The 16,465-nt window shown below is 36.6% G+C and overlaps 1 long non-coding RNA gene across 1 annotated transcript; it reads left to right on the top strand.

The window, feature by feature from the left end:
- Positions 1 to 324: 324 nt before the first annotated feature.
- LOC134662138 (uncharacterized) lies at positions 325 to 2,255 on the top strand. The gene is made up of 2 exons (XR_010098023.1): positions 325 to 1,073; positions 2,161 to 2,255. It is a non-coding gene; the product is annotated as an uncharacterized LOC134662138 (long non-coding RNA).
- The last annotated feature ends 14,210 nt before the right edge of the window (positions 2,256 to 16,465 follow it).

Genomic DNA, 16,465 nt, shown 5'->3' with positions numbered 1-16,465 from the left:
GAATCAATATACGTTCCTGAGGACCCATCGTCCAATAACGCGAATGTGTCAACGCTACCAGAGGGTCCGGACACGGTGACGGCAACTACTTTTAACAACGGCCGTACGGAAGGCAGTTCGGGCGATGAAGAGGTCGCATGCGTCAGAATATCGTGTTCCGAGTCGTCAGGCAGTGGAGCTGCAACGGACGCTTCGGGTAGGCTGGGGGCCGCGGGCGCGATCACGCCAGACGTCGATGGCACTTGCTCGTCGTCGTCGTCGGAGTCGTCGTCGGCGGCGCCGTCGTTGTCCTCCGCGTCGACGTGCGCAGTAACGACTCGTTCAAATTTAGACCCGTGCAACAACTTATGATGACGCAATTCGCAACCTTCTACGCTACATACTTTTTTCATACATGAAGTTTTGTTTTTATGGAAACCTTTTTTTAAACACCTATGACATATTTTATTCTTTTTGATAAATTGCCACCTATCATTAATTGACAGTTTGACGAACTTGTCACAATCAAATAAGTCATGGTTTTGTTTACATAATGAACAATTATTGCTAGAATCATTACTATTTAATGATGTTGGAAGGCTATCAGACGAATGATTATTTTCAGCGATAATGTTTACTCTGTCCCTACCACCATTTGGCCGGGAAATTTGAGCTGGCGCGTAGTCAACCGCGCCTCCAAATCGGCATTGCAGGTCGACTTCGCGCGAGAGGAAATCGGCAAACATTTCAATTTTTGAAGCGCTACCATTGCGCGAATGAGCATAATCCAACCACCGTGGACGCAGCAGCGCAGGCAGCTTGCTCCACAGTGCCTGGAACAGCTCAGGGGAGCGTAAATGGTCGGGCTTATTTAACATGCGGATTACCTCTACGCAGTTACGAATACGACTTGCGAAAATCACTAGGTCCTTACCGTCGTAGCTTACCTTAGGTAGGGCACGCACCGCCGTCACTTCATGCATGACGACAAGCTCGGGACGGCCGAAGCGCGAGTCGAGCGCGGCCACCACCGCGGCGGGGTCGCGGGCTGCTGCCAGCAGGCCCGCTACGGCCTCGCGCGCCGTCCCACGTAGGTAGGGCTTGCAATTCGAATATTCGAATATTCGAATTTGTCGAATATTCGACCTGTTTTGATATTCGAATATTCGGCCGCTCAGGTTTCGAATATTCGAATATTTTTTATTACTATAAAAAAATCTATGTCATCCGCTGTAGTTACAGTTTCTGTGTGTTTTACGGGTATTTACAGTGAATTAGGAACGGTAGGTACCCAAATACGAAGGAATTAATATTTTTACTGTATTCCTCTCGATAGACTTCGTGAATACAGTGAAACCTAACTCAATTTAAAAGAAAACGAAATCAAAAAGTATGTTATTTTTACGGTGCGTAAGTTTTAAGTTAAAGGGTCATTCTGTTTATTCAGTACATACGTTAACGCGCTACGTCGCGCAAAAATACGCTACGTTAAGCGAATTTTTGAAGTCTAAACCTTGCCACTTATCGCAATTCTCAAATTTAATCATACCAAACCTGCCCAACTTGGTAATCTAACCATGCACCTTTAGCTGACGAATAATCCACCCAGTACTCAACTAACTTTTTCCCTTAAATATTCCAATATTATATAATTAGCCGACCATTAGGAATAATAACTTGCCAAAACAAATAAAGTCAATAAAGATTCAAAATACAATGAAATTAAAGGCCTTTTTACAGGCCTCTGAGTGATTACAAGTTAATTTAAATCGGAAAATAATTACCCACTAAAAAAAATATCTTACATACCTAGGTGTTTGGATGGTTAAAGTTATATTATTTCACGCAACGACGCATTTATAATAAGTTTTATCTAGAAATATTAAATACGTCTAATTTTGGCGTTTTACTTGTTTTTATAAATGTGGGCATCTTATAAATAGTAGGATGATAAAATCTAGTCAATTAAGTGGATTTCTGCCAAATATCATTAGTTTTAGCAATATGTGTAAAAAGCTTTTGAATAAAACGATAATAAACCGATTTGTCGTTCCTTTTCTTATTTTTTATAATATATTTTATAATATTCGAATAATTATTCGAATATTCGAATACGTCGTCAGAAAAAGTCGAATATTCGAATATCTGAAAGTTTCGAATATTTGCAAGCCCTACACGTAGGGCGCGTGATAACCTAGCTAGATTTTCAGTAGGCGAGAAACTATTTGCTTTATTTTCGTAAACTCTTTTTAAAGCTAACCAATCCAAATATGACTTGCCGTCGAAGGTCGGCAGCTCCGTCTTTGTTTGATTTACTTTGTTAATTAACTTATCGAGCGAATTTACTAAGCGAGTCACTCCTCCGTCTTCAGGGCGATTTTGCTCAGGAGAGTTTTCATATGCCGCGGCACTCGCGCCGTGCGGCTCTCTCGGTCCCAGTGGCTCGCGCTGGGCCGCAATATCGTCGGACCTGAAAGGTGGGTTGGCACTTAATAAATGTTGCTCAGTGGTATTAGGAATCGTATTATTTAACCATTCCTGTACGCTTGCACGACTGCGCGTGCCATGGCTTCCACGTCGGCTTGGGCCCGCCTCTATGGCGGCGAGACTGGCTTCCAGTTCGAGATCAGCAACTTTACGTTCGCGCTCAGCGGCCTGCTTTTCTATTTCAGCCACACGGCGCGCATGTTGCGCCCTCGCCTGCAGCTGGCGCGCGACAATGGTGGCAGAGGAGCGCGACGAGGCGCCGCTCGCCACGCGGGAAGGTGTCGGCCTCGGTTCGTGAAGGGCAGGGCCCGCGCCTTCCTGCGCGAGCGGAGCAATGTCCCTCCCGACGGCCTCACCGTCTCCCTTATGAACCGTCTCACTCATTGCACTTTTGGAGCGAGTTATCATTGAGATATCCGGTTCGAAGGACCAATTTTATTAACGACTTTATATTAAAATGCACTGGTTCGGAGAAAACAAAAATGTATTCTGACAAATAAAAATAGACAAAAAAGTATCAAAATCATAAACATAATAAAAAAGGTAAATTTATACAAAAAGGTTGTGCTATCTTGCACAATTGGTTTATTTATTAGTTTATCTATTAAATTGCATTATATTTGAATGAAAATATCAATATTTCACTTATAAATTGAGGGGGCTGGCCACTGGATAACACTTTTATCCAAAGAATCCAGTGCCCAGCCCCCCACGGCTGACCTTTGGGTTATTCGTTTATTTTATTATTTTCGAGCCAATGCGACCGTTAGGACCGTTAAATTTACATTTTCAAATTTAGTTAGGCATGCCCTAGTCAATTTAAAGTAAAACCCAGTAGTCAGCCGCATTTGAAATAACGTTTTAATGCGGCTGAGCACAGGGTTTCGCGGATCCAGTACTCAGCCATTGACCTTGCTTGGTACGTCGCCGCCAAAAATATGTCCACATTTTTAAACTCTATCTCATTGAAATAAGGTTCAAAAGTGTATACATATTTTTGACGTTAACTATACATAACTATCATTTTGCTTTTTCCTGGTTGGTATATGACTTTGTTTATTAATGATAATTAGATCTGCATAGACTCGATTAATTATTTTTTACCGAATACCTACTAGGAACATAATTATATATTACCTGAAATACCTCATTAATTTTTGACGGATTAATTATTAGAAAATAAATATTGCGATTCTTATTTTGCAAGAATAATGTTAGTTAATTAAGTACCTATGGCCAACAAATTTCGTGTCATAAGAATTGTATGTACCTATAAGATTTTTTATTTATTAAATAAGTAAACAAGTAGGTAAGTAATACATATGTTCATATGTATATGCAAAAAAATTATAAACTAAAATTAAAAACTACAACTAACTACAATAACAATAACTAAAATAGTAATAAAAAATAGATATTTGTATAACATCGTTGATTTTGATATAATATGCAAAAAATTGTAAACTAAAATTAAAAACTACAACTAACTACAATAACGATAACAAAAATTATAAAGAAAAATAAATATTATAATATCGTTGATTTTGATATAAATATTAGTGATTTTGATCTAATTATTATGAATAGTTTATATAGGCTGAGTACTGGGTACACAGAGGCTGCTTACTGGATTTTAGAGGCTGACTACTGGAGAAAAGTGCCACTTTTTGTTTAAACTTAATTACAGATATTATAAAGGGGATTGTTATTTTTTTTTATATTTTGTTTTAAAACTCTGATAAACAATTGATCTAACCATGTCATTTGTTTAATTATCCGACTAATCCTGTAGAAATGCCGAACGTTCAAACTTAAAAAAGTCGTTATAAGGCTGACTACTGGTGCCTTTACCCTATTTCAGCAACCGCCCTAAACAGAATTAGAAAAATATAAACTGAAGAAGCCAGAAGAAGCCAAAACATTTTACTTTAGAATTATAATCAACTGCCTCTTTGAGAACTTAAAGTTCTAAAATATTAAATTAGAATATAAACGAGAACTACAAACTTAGTGTATCTAATACTAGAGAATAAATGGCACGATAAAAGGCCATGGCTACTCGTGTGTATAATTTAATTATTTTTATTATACAAAAGGGCAAGGTTTACGTGAAGGGGCTGCATCCCTCATCCATATATTTATATGTACATAGATAAAGGATGTGTGTCAAATATAACTTCCATTCAACAAGAATTAAGTACCTACATTTATAAAGGAATAATCTGAAGGTAAAGTGTGTGGGTGTAGACATTTAAAGGGCACGTGGAAATAATGTAAATAGAATTATTTACTCATGCGACTACAAAAACACGTATCCCTTTTTCTTTATGCTGACACTCTTGTTTGTTTCATCAAAATGTTAAGAATTATATAGGTAGGTAGGTAGTTAAAAGCTTATTGCTACATAAATACAGAGTTCTATTTATGATTTTTAATAATTGACCCTATGACGATCATTATGAGATCTACTTTATATATTTTGTTTGACATGTATATTCCGTTATTTATTTATTCTGAAATTTCTGACCTTAACTTATAAATTGTTAGTGTTAATAGTTTGTATTGTTTTTTGATTATCATTGTTGACATTTTATAATTATACGTTTGCATGCTACATTATTGACGACCATAATGTAAATTCATATAGATTAGCGCAAGAATAATTTATACTGTAATTTATTATTATGAAATAAATAAACTAAACTAAACTAAACTAAACTAAACTATTAAGTCTCCTATAATAAAAATGTTATGTAGGTTGATCAAGATCATAAAGATATCCAAACGTTAACCTTTGAAAGTATAATCTGAAATGTATTTTGTAATATGTAGTTGAAGCCCATTGTTCTATCTTCGGATTTGCGCGCGGATGAGCATTGAACGCCACGTCGCTGAAATTAATAAGTAAGTAATTATTATTATTTATTCCCACACTTAAAATTACTGTAAATGACGAAAAAAGTACAAAAGTGAAAACAGTAGTCGAGTCGGGGGTTTAATTGACACAAGTAGGTACCTAGGTACTTATTCTTACATTATTTTTATTATTTATATTTGGAAGTAGCTTCATCCTGTATAACGATTGAAAAACTAGAGGCTATTGTTTAACCAACCGTGTTAAAACTCGTGACCTGTGCCTTTCAGGTAGGTATAAATATCGGAAAAGGCGCGGGGTTGAACAGATTTTTTCTGATATTTTTCCTACTATTTTTTTTACAAACTTTAGATTTATAAATGTCGAAGCCATTTGGTTAAATAAGCCAGTTAATCAGTCGTAAAGGTCGTCCATAAAACGCCTGCATTCAATTTGATGCCTAGGCTGATAGTTAATTGAACACCGATCATTCAACGTTTTACAACTTGGCGTATTGTCAGTCAGCCCTTTGAAAACTACTGATTCACTAAGCCACGAGAATTACAAATGTAACCTAAAAAACTTAAAGAATTGAAATATAATAAAATAAAATAAATAAAACTTAGGTACTCGTACACCAACACAAAATCTAGTGTCCGACCGAAACATGTTTTTTTGCCGAAACCGAAACCGAAACCGAATGTTCGGCTTTGGCTCTAGTTTCGGCCGAAACCGAAACCGAAACCGAAACTTTTGTAAACTTGTTAAAATCGTTGAAAAAATGTCATAAAACCGCTTTTACACACATATTATGGGGCTGTCAACACCCAATGTCCTTGAAATTGATGTTACTTAAGCAGTTTTTTATGAAAATTACTAGAGTTAGACCAAGATAATTCTGCAACGATTTTGATAAGTTGATAACACACGCAGTGTAAGTGTTATTTTAAACGTCAAAACTTCTATGAAATTATGACGTATAAATAACCTTTGCACTAGTTGCACTGCGTATGCTATCAAAATCATTGCAGAATTTTCTTGGTCTAACTCTATTCATTCACCAGTCAAGCTAACATGTAGACACAGGGTCAACCAAAAACGCGAGCGCAGCGAGCGCGAAATTTTTTGTTAACAATATCGCAAGGCCGGGTACCGATCTTCACCTGGGCCGAAAAGTCCGAAGTGCCCCATTGAGGCGAACTTTCATGCGAAGTCAAAGCCGTGCTTAAGGCTTCAGGATAAGTAGTTGATCACAGACTCCAACCAATGTCCATTGTATTCAAAAGTGAGACCGCAGGCCGAGCATGGCGCAGCGAGGCCAAAGGCTAAGCTGAAGTAGAGGACATGTGGAACACAAACCAATGGTAAATTGAGGTAAAAAGTGAGGCTAGTTTTCTTATTATTATCTTGCCCAGGGCCCAGTAACATGCGACAGTGCTATCTCATTCACTTATAGGTATTGACAGCCTCTTAAGACTGCGTCAACCGTCCAGTGGCGCCCTCATTAGTGGAATTGTGTTTTATAATAAACCAATTAATGTCTGTACCTAATATACATGAATCAGTATATGTAGGTATTAATATTGTTGTCCTACTTATTCCCCAACTTTTGGTCTTTGTCCGAAGTACCATTTCGTAAGTTTCGGCCCGGCCGAAAGGTTCGGCCGTTTTTTGGATGAAACCGAAACTACAGCCGAAACATGATTTTTTGGACGAAACTGGCCGAAACCGAAACCGAAACCGAACCTTCGGTCGGACACTAACAAAATCATACATCTGATCTGACCTGTTGAGTTCGGTTAAGATAGACTAAACTAAACATAATGCATTCTCTGTAACAGAATAATTTTATCCACTCCGTTTTACGAGTAATCTATCAGTTAGATGACTGGCGGGTGTATTGAATTGAATATATTTAATATTGGTATACTGTCGTATTCTACGTTAAGAATTTTCATACCTACCTCAAAAGGAAATAAACGGAACCCTTATAGGATTACTCGTACGTCTGTCTCGCTGTAGATGACAGGAAAACCTGTTAGAAATGTGCAGTCAAGCGTGAGTCGGACTTAATTACGTAGTTTTTGATTAAATACATTTCACTCACGTTTCACATAAAAAAATACATTGTCAATAATTGTGTAATATACGGAATCCTTGGAACGCGAGTCCGACTCGCACTTGGCCGGTTTTTTTATTTGTTAAGTGTACGACGCGACGTGTATTCTGCCACCATTTAAATGTTAATATTATGTTATTACACTGTCGTAGAAAAATAACATTATGTACTTATGCAACTATATATACGAGTAAATGCTTTACCACCATAGATATAAGATTACCACACTCGTGTCTAACGCTTCTCATTTATAATTGATAATAATTTGAAGGGATGTTTACAAAAACATCATAACTGACTACACTGGTTGACACCTGAAACGATTAACAATGTTCTTAAAAAAGTGTCAACCGCTTTAAGCATTTATGTTGTTTTTGTAAACATCCCTTCAATTGATATTTATTCAGGGGTAATTTTACAGCATTACAGCTAGGGGCGCATGTATCAAAGCATAAACTACTCGTACATACAGTATAGGTATAACATATTATTTTTGTACATTATTTACGTTATGTTTATATTATAATTTTTGTATGTGTTTAATTGTTTAGGTAGGCTGAGGTAAAACGAATTTAACGTTGGTCAACGTGATTGTTTTAGTGAAGTGACTGACATACCTTTGCTTACTCTAAATTATTTAAGCCCTAAGTGTGTATTAATTTAGGATTTGTTAGGGCCTAACTTTATGAATGTTGTACTAATAACATGTGACGAAATAAAAGGACTTTTCGTTTAACTCCATTTAAATTAATAAAAAAAACACCAAGCGATCTAATTATTCTTTTAAATAAGCACTAGACTAGACTTTTCGATTAGTGATTTTTGTCTAATGAGAGTATTAGTATCGTAGAGAATTAGTATCGTATGTAATTTCTTTGCCATTGGTCATTTTTTGAACAGAAAAAACATAGCGTAAGTAACGTCCGCGTGGCAATTTTCTCTCTACGCCACGTGGCGGGACCAGTTACACTCATTGGCGGTCAGCCCTAGGTAAATTATCAACCAAAAGAAAATCGTCCAAAGGACATCCGTTTTCTTGTCCGTAATAACAATAATAAGAAGCATGAAAGGAATTAGCGAACTCATCATCTTCCTCGCGTAGTCCCGGCATTTTGCCACGGCTCATGGGAGCCTGGGGTCCGCTTGGCAACTAATCCCAGTAATTGGCGTGGGCACTAGTTTTTACGAAAGCGACTGCCATCTGACCTTCCAACCCAGAGGGTAAACTACACCCGTTTAGGGATTAGTCTGGTTTCCTCACGATGTTTTCCTTCACCGAAAAGCGACTGGTAAATATCAAATGATATTTCGTACATAAGTTCCGAAAAACTCATTGGTACGAGCCGGGGTTCGAACCTGCGACCTCCGGATTGCAAGTCGCACGCTCTTACCGCTAGGCCACCAGCGCTTGAAAGGAATTAGCGAACTGAACCATTTAAATTTTAAAACAAGTTACTTGTACTCCATACATTTTATCCGTACACCCCAATTAATTTTGCATCAAGCAGAAACGTCTGCGAACGATGCTATTAAACTTCTTCGGTGAGACTTGAACTCACGAACCCTGGACCAGTGCCAAGACAGTAAATTTTTGCAAATTTGAATACACCTTATCTTGATTTCCGTGTGTTCATCATAAATACATATTAAATTCCTTAAAAGGCTGCAATATATTCACACATTATTTACTTAACTATCGTTTGGTGCTACTGACTCTAAGCGTGGAAAAACGTTTCTGCAGATGTGACTCGCTCTGAGGTCGATTATTCGTCGATTAGAATCGTGTACCCCCCCTTGTACCTAATCAACTGACTGCCTTCGTTGTCGTACCTCTATTCATTTACACGGCTGCCGCGAGCTGCTTCACGGGTCTGAAATGGGGTCATCGCAGAATAACTAACTTTTAATTGTCTTTAGATGGGGCATGTTAAAGTAAGAACATAATGTACCTTAGGTTTTTGTATTTAGGAGTGAATTATTTTCGATGGATTTTGTTTTTTACTAAGCCTAATAAAATTTTACAAGATACATAGCTTTTATTTTTTTATACTTACAATTAGAACGGTGATTAAACTTTTGAAACCTGAATGCGGCAAACCTCTGTAATGAAAATACACATTTACAAACTTTGTTTCTAAATACCTACTAGATTAATCTACTTAATACAGATATGAAACACGCAAAGTTTATTATGAAATAAAAAACAATAAATTCTTATTATTATTAAAGATGATTTGGAACTACGCTTTAAACTTCATTATCAAAAATAAATAGAATGCCGATATTAACCAGACACTATCCAAACCACACATTAATTTCTATACCCTTCAATATTAATATAGCGAAGTGTTAACCCCAAGATCTAGATTAGCTTATCAGCCAAAATACCCTTCACAGTGATAGATGTCCGCGACACTGCGAGGATTTACCCTCTAACTATATTCAAATCGTCGTCTAGACATACCATTTGTATGGGATTGTTTACTGTTATGCGAGATTTTCTAAAGCCTGATGAAGCCGCTTTTATGGTTTTATGCTAGTTATTATACTAGGCAGTTTATTATTCTCCTATTTGAATATAGGTATCATTTCCATCAGGACTTTGCTAGTGATGACCGGTAACACATGGTGTGTTTTGTATTTGTCGTTGAATTGTTATTTGGAATAAAACTTATAGGTACCTAGGTTAATGCAAACTATAATCAATACTTAAGTATTTTTAAAACCTGGTAAAACCTAAAAGAAACATGTACTTGCAGATGAATATATCTGAGTTTATTTTAAAGAGTCACATTCAAATACAAGTACAATACTTACCATAACTACTAAATACATCAAAAATACATTAAACTATAAACTAAATTAAAACTAAACTCAATAAAGCCATAACTCAGTCAAAAAACTCGTCCCGCGCCCTTCCAGACGCAAAGGTGCCCATCACGCTCGCCGCATTGCCACGCTGAACCGCGATGGACAGCCTCTGCATCAGGAAAGACCCGGAACGAGGGTCATGACCTCTCTCCCTTAAACGCTGCCCTAATTCACCCAAGAAAATTTTGGCCTCAGCAAGATTATTTGGAGGAAGCTCCTTTAGGTTATGATCAGAAAAATTTCATGGTTTGTAATACCTAAAAGGTTAATAACAATTTAAAATACACTTTTAAAATAAACTTGCATACAACGTTTAATTATCAAAAATGTTAAATTGTAAAAAAAACAGAAATGAGCAACAACAAGAACATGGCGCTAGTGCAGGATAGAGGTAGACGGTAGGGCTGCACCGGCATTAAAACCGAAGAATCGTTGGATGGATTTGAATCTGTGCCGTGCCCACGGATACCTCGCTCGGATTATCGAAATCATAATTTTGGATTTTAGCCAGCCCATTACTACACTAAGGGATCTGTCCCAACGGTCAGCGATGGCTTCACCGAGATGTTTCATGAAGGTGGACAATTGCGGAGCGAAGACTCCATCGACGGACGTGACGAGGGAAGTGAAAGTTGCGTGACGCTTTTCCCAGGCGTTCCTTCGGTGATGATGGGTTCTTTTGACCAATAAATAAAGTAAATAGCTAATCAATTAACAAGATAATTGTATTTTTGTAACAAGATTTTCGGTTAATGGCCCAAAAGTTGTGTCAACTGTGTTTAATTATTAATCATCATCTTCCTCGCGTTGTCCCGGCATTTTGCCACAGCTTATGGGAGCCTGGGGTCCGCTTGGCAACTAATCCCAGTAATTGGCGTGGGCACTAGTTTTTACGAAAGCGACTGCCATCTGACCTTCCAACCCAGAGGGTAAACTAGGCCCGTATTGGGATTAGTCCGGTTTCCTCACGATGTTTTCCTTCACCGAAAAGCGACTGGTAAATATCAAATGATATTCCGTACATAAGTTCCGAAAAACTCATTGGTACGAGCCAGGGTTCGAACCCGCGACCTCCGGATTGCAAGTCGCACGCTCTTACCGCTAGGCCACCTGCGCTTGGTTGTTTAATTATTAATATTAAACGCATTGTCTTTTATATCAAATTAAAAATTAAGAAGGGTTGCTAATCAAGTTTTATTGCAACCCTTCTTTTCTAACTTTACTAGTGAGGTGCTATGTGGAAGTAATTAGTCTCTGTAATTATGTAATCGTTTTAAGTTTGCTTGTTCGTTTTTAGTTTATTTTCTTTCTGTTGTCTACTTTGATTCTAGTTCATGATGCTTATAGGTTTTAAGTCATTACGAATTTTTGTCATTTTTAGGTTTCCGTAGCCAATTGGCAAAAAACGGAACCCTTATAGATTCGTCATGTCTGTCTGTCTGTCCGTCTGTCCGTCTGTCCGTCCGTATGTCACAGCCACTTTTCTCCGAAACTATAAGAACTATACTGTTGAAACTTGGTAAGTAGATGTATTCTGTGAACCGCATTAAGATTTTCACACAAAAATAGAAAAAAAACAATAAATTTTTGGGGTTCCCCATACTTCGAACTGAAACTCAAAAATTTTTTTTTCATCAAACCCATACGTGTGGGGTATCTATGGATAGGTCTTCAAAAATGATATTGAGGTTTCTAATATCATTTTTTTCTAAACTGAATAGTTTGCGCGAGAGACACTTCCAAAGTGGTAAAATGTGTGTCCCCCCCCTGTAACTTCTAAAATAAGAGAATGATAAAACTAAAAAAAATATATGATGTACATTACCATGTAAACTTCCACCGAAAATTGGTTTGAACGAGATCTAGTAAGTAGTTTTTTTTTTATACGTCATAAATCGCCTAAATACGGAACCCTTCATGGGCGAGTCCGACTCGCACTTGGCCGCTTTTTTTTGTTCCAATAACACATATTACGAACCGGTGTAGTTCTATGTTCACGTAAATTCTATAATAGCTACTAATTTCCCAATAAATACTACTGTAATATATTGTAGGTATTGGAAATTGAGAAGCTTGTTATGAAATGGATATCTGAGTACCTAGTTAATCAAACAGAGACTGCGTCGTGTACGCGTGTCGTGACGACACATGACACACATTCCGCGGTATTCGGAAAACAAAATCCGTTCTAGACTAGAAAACGATACGATATGTACTAGATACGTTGTATTTTAGATTTCAACTAGTTCTCTTTTGCAGCTCAATTCAGGCAACAAATGTCACTTTTACGTTAAAATATCGTAATAATATCTTATGGAAATCGTTCGCGAAAATATCATAATTGACAGGCTAGATCTTAAAAATATCGTTGTCGTATCTTGTTGATGTTTAATAGACATCTCATAGATGTCTAGTTCAAAATTCGAATCGGGCCCATTGTACGACGCAGTTGCTGAATGGGTCAGATATGCAAACAACACTTGCTGCCGCTTTGTTTGGATAGGTTTCTATTTTCCCTCCTCCCAAAGTCACTCAGCTCTAAGTAATATAAAATAATACACTATAGGTAGTAAGTATAGGTACTCCACGATTATAAATACCTACCTGAACCATACTCGTGATGAATTACTATGAAATAGGTACGCTCATAATTTGGTTGATCAAATTAAAAAAATCTTCGTTTTCCTAAGTTTTCTAAATTTGTGGTCCATAATTGCTGATAAACCGCATACTTTAATACCTTACTAATGCAACAAAATGTTCTTGAAATAGTCTCTCATAATAACGTTGTGCTGCGAGTTAACAAAATGTAAAAAAAAATATTAAAAATATTTTTATAGGCCACGGAATTTTAGTATAGAAAACGTGGGGTAGATGAAAATATCAAATAATAGAAACGTACTCCATACAAACGTACTCGACTGTTTCCTCCGTGGGTTTTGAAGCTAGAGCAATGATTTTTTCAACACAGATTAATATTGTCAATATCTGTATCGGACCGTTTTGCTTTTTTTTATATTTTTGTTTTTTTAAGGCGCTAGAGCCCTTTAAAAACTGCCAAAATGGCCTAATTGACTATGCCGCAATGAGAGGCGTGGTATTCAAAACTGATATCAATTAACCAAAAAAGCAAAACGGTCCGACAAAGATAATTTCATTACCATTTAGGTCTCAAAATTTCGTCACATTTGGTTAAGTTTTGGGGGAGGAAACAGTCGAGTACGAAACCTAATTTTTTGAGATTTTTATGCAGGGTTTTTCGCCTTGTCCTTATCGCACTAGTTTTAGGACCCGCTTCCATTAGAGAGACGGGTATGTTTACCTAAAATATTTAAATCTCAGCTCCCGTATCCTCTTAATAATTTATTTCAGGGGAATATCTTCGTTCGTTTATCAATTACTTCGTCTCGCCTGTCGATGCGGGTTCAACGAACTCACGCCAATTTCAAACCTGTCATATATCGGTAATATCGGTATTTCCCCATCTGCGTTAGAGGTTACGTGTTATTGTTTATATTAACCACATGTGGGGTTGAATTGGTCCAAAAATCATACTTGATAAGATTCCACTAAAAAAAACTAAACTTACACAGAAAAAGTGCTAAAAAAACGATAAAAAAATAACATAGCTTATTAATTACATTTTTTTTAAACATTCATGAAACCAAACCACTGAAAGAAACAAAAATAAATGATTGTCCACACCCTTATCTTTGTCCAGTCCCTACCCCGTCGTAAAGCAAATTTCTGGCAAAACGTGATTAATACCTAATAATAAGAAAAAGTATACCCATCCAATTACTTGTTTTGTGAAGTCGGTGCCAAAACAAAATTTTAGACAACGAACTTGCATAAAAAAGACGTAGTTTACTCATTAATTTAATTCTTGCACTAAGTACTAACTACTCGTTTTGTTTCTGTTTGGCAGCAAATAATGTTTTTGTTGGTGCAATCGGGTAAAAATAAGAAACTTACTTACACCCAGCTGCAAAAGTGCATATCCTATCCACTCTATGAATGAATCACTTTTGCAGCTATACAAATAATACCTACTTATAGGTAGACGGATATAACGGTTTATTCAAGCATCCTAAAACGTTGTTAGAACAACTACTTGACTTAACACAAGCAATCTACGGCGATCCTGAGCAATTTTGACAGTTTTTTCAAATAAAAAATATAGATACTTATTACAATCTATCTATTTCATATTTTATACACACTCCAATAATAGTTTTTTTTTACATTTCACATCGATATTTGTGCTTAACTCTATAGCTTTCTAGTATTAAAGGCCATTTGCGCGATTTGCGTCCCAGGGTTAGCCAACTAACTCGGAGTTTATACAGTACAGTTTAAACCTGTACCTGTATAAACGGTTAATTTCGAGTTAGTTGGCTAACCCTGGAGTCTATTACATTTACCACTTTTAGCTATGTATATTAGTCCGTTGGTTGGTAGGCAGTTAACAAAGTCGTTAAGTAGATTGTGGATTTGGTTAGTTTGGTCCACGTTAATGCTAATAAGTACTTAATCTGACAATTATTTGTACGCATATTCTTAATCTGACTGATAAATGTGTTTCGAACTTGTCACCTTTGACCTAAGATCGCAAAGCCAATATCGAATGGAGCCCAGGAAAACATGAGCTTTAACGAGATATCGTGTGAAATATTGTTCAAAAATGACAAGCCATCAATTTTCACTTATTAGTTTTAAGAAACAACGGACCTAAGTATTCCGGACGATACTCAAACATGATTGCTTAGGGCTTAGGTGATTAATCTTTAGTTAAATTAACTGCTCTCTTGCCTTTCCTTGGGATTGTGTATGGATAAACCATAATGACTTTGGGCCCGATTCGGATTTTGTAATAGACATCTATTAGATATCTTTTAGACATCGCCAAGATACGATAACGATATGTTTAAGATCTAACCTGTCAAATTTGACATTTCTGCAATTCTGGAGATACTCTTGAACGATTTCCACAAGATATTACTTAGAGATCTAATTCACATCTAATAGATATCTAACACGATCTATCGTAAAAGTGACATTGGTTGCCCGAATTGCACTGCAAAAGAGAACTAGTTGAAATCTAAACTATAACGTATCTAGAATGGATCTAGTACGTGTCGTCTCTTGTGAATATCTTGAAGTTTGAATACGGCAGTTAGTCTTTTAAGAAATAAAACCCGGCCAAGTGCGATTCGGATTCGCTCACTAAGGATTTCTTACCATTACGCAAATAACCATGGACCTAGAATATTACGGACGGACTGTCATCTAAGACAAACTGTGACACTGCAATGGCGGACGGTTTGAATGTGTGCGTGTAGACGAGTGTTACCATGTCACACAAATTCTCCCCTAATGGTGAAACAATTATTTTTAATATCGTCCTTGTTTTCAAATAAATAAAACTAGGACAGTTTTACGTTAGACAATAAAAAAAAGTGTGCACGTATCTGATTTTATAGGTCTTGTAAATGCGCAATATTGCACAATTACTTTGTGCAAACATTATTTTCAATACCTAATGATATTTAGCATCGTAATGAAATCAGTTCGTCATGTTTTTTTAATTTATACATTTAACTTGAAACATATCTGGTTTTCAACAAAAAAATTATAATACATAACCATACCCCGCAACGGAGCTAGCAAAACCGTAGCATATGACAGTTTTGTGCCAGGGTAAGCGATTCTGATGAACCATTTTGCTTTAACTTTATTGTATGTAAGATTAATAAAATTGATCGAGAACCTTGTTGACCCTCTTCCGATATAACCCGGTTTAATTTACTGTCAAAATAATATAAATTAACAGGTCAATGTCAATATTAGATGCGTTTCAATGTATCTGTTATTTTGTTTATAAAATCACGTTTTTTTACGCATTTCTTTCAAATATTAACATGGAATTTTCACTGCTTGAAAATATTGGTGTGTTTGAAAACAAAGAAAAAATAATTTTTGTACTTTAGTTTATGCGTAGTAGTGATAACCCTGACGTACAACTGCTACAGATTTGCTAGCTCGGTTGCGAGGTATGTACATAACAAACCAACGTTAACTATCAAACATGCATGTAAGCGTCTAATCTCCTTAGTATCGGGAAATTACCATACCGACCTAGTTTGAAATGCACA

Source organism: Cydia amplana, chromosome 2, assembly GCF_948474715.1.
Source record: "Cydia amplana chromosome 2, ilCydAmpl1.1, whole genome shotgun sequence".
NCBI classification, from domain to species: domain Eukaryota; kingdom Metazoa; phylum Arthropoda; class Insecta; order Lepidoptera; family Tortricidae; genus Cydia; species Cydia amplana.
This window is presented reverse-complemented; position numbering and strand designations above follow the sequence as displayed.